The sequence below is a fragment of the Elephantulus edwardii genome, unplaced genomic scaffold (assembly GCF_000299155.1).
Source record: "Elephantulus edwardii isolate Elephantulus edwardi_28Jun2011 unplaced genomic scaffold, EleEdw1.0 scaffold00146, whole genome shotgun sequence".
Taxonomy (NCBI): domain Eukaryota; kingdom Metazoa; phylum Chordata; class Mammalia; order Macroscelidea; family Macroscelididae; genus Elephantulus; species Elephantulus edwardii.
The window spans coordinates 5382034-5383365 of NW_006399896.1; positions in this window are offsets into that span (position 1 = coordinate 5382034).

A 1332-nucleotide genomic window follows, 5' to 3' on the forward strand; every position below is an offset into this window, starting at 1 on the left:
TGAAACTTTGTCCATGGGCTCGAGTGTGCGTGTACCGCATAGGGTTGGTCTGAGTAGCAGGTCCAAAGGGACCTAACAACAACACAGATTTGTAGAGTATGACCATAGCGACACTGAATAACAGACTTGAACCCTGTCCTGCCCTGTGCCATCCTCATCATCTCTGATGCACTTGAGCCTGCTGCTGCAGTCACTGCATCAATCTATCTCTTTGGGGATCTTCCTTTCCTTCACTGAACATCTTTCCAAGCATGATGTCCTTCACCAAGGAATAGCTTAATCTAAGCAACATGTCCAAAGTATGTGAGACAAGTTTTATCACCTTTGCCACCAAGGAGCACTCCAGCTGCACCTTCTCCAAGACATATCTGTCTGTTCTTTTGGCTGTGCATAGGATATTCCTCACTCTTCTCAAACACCACAACTCAAAAGCATCAGTTCTTCTATCTTTATTGTTGTCTATTTCTGAGATGCATACGATGTGATTGAAAAGACCACAACTTGAATCAAACATACCTTAGTTTTCGGACTGATAAGTATTTTGGAAAGATCCCAAAGACAGCAGACTTGCCCAGTGCAGTATATGTCCTGATCTTACTGTTGGTACTAAGGGTGTTGATTGTGGATCCAAGCAAAAGAAAATCATTGACAACTTCATGCCTTTCTCCATCTCTTATGATGTTGCATATTAACTCAGTGGTGAGGACCTCTATCTTTTTGATGTTGAGATGTAATCTACACTGGAGGCTGTTGTCATTGACTGCAGCAAGCGTTTCAAGCCCTCCTCAGCAAGCAAGTCAGAATCAATTCATAGCTGACCCTCCATTGGGTTTATGGACGCTGTAAATGGCAAAAGAGGAAACTGTCCATTTCCTTCTTTGGAGAAGGTGGATTTGAACTGCCAAAGAGACACCAGTTTTGTGTTAGCAGTACAAGTTCCTGTGGACTGAGTCACTTGAGCTCCCAGTTTTCATGTGTGACAACTGAAAATGCCATGGACTGAGTCAGGTACACCTTGTTGTTGTTGTTGTTGTTATTAGGTGCCATTGAGTCGAGCACAACTCATAATGACCCTATGGATGTTGTTGTTGTTGTCATGTGCTGTCGAGTCGCTTGCGACTCATAGTGACCCTATGCACAACATCCCTAAAATTTGCTCTGTCCTGTGCCAATCGCACCATCTCCGATACACCCATCCCGATTACCTCAGTCACTGAATCAATCCACCTCATAGGGGGCCTTCCTCTTCTGCACTGTCCCTCCACCCTCCCAAGTATGATGTCCTTCTCCAAGGACCTGTCCCTCCTTGCAACATGTCCAAAGTATGTTAGA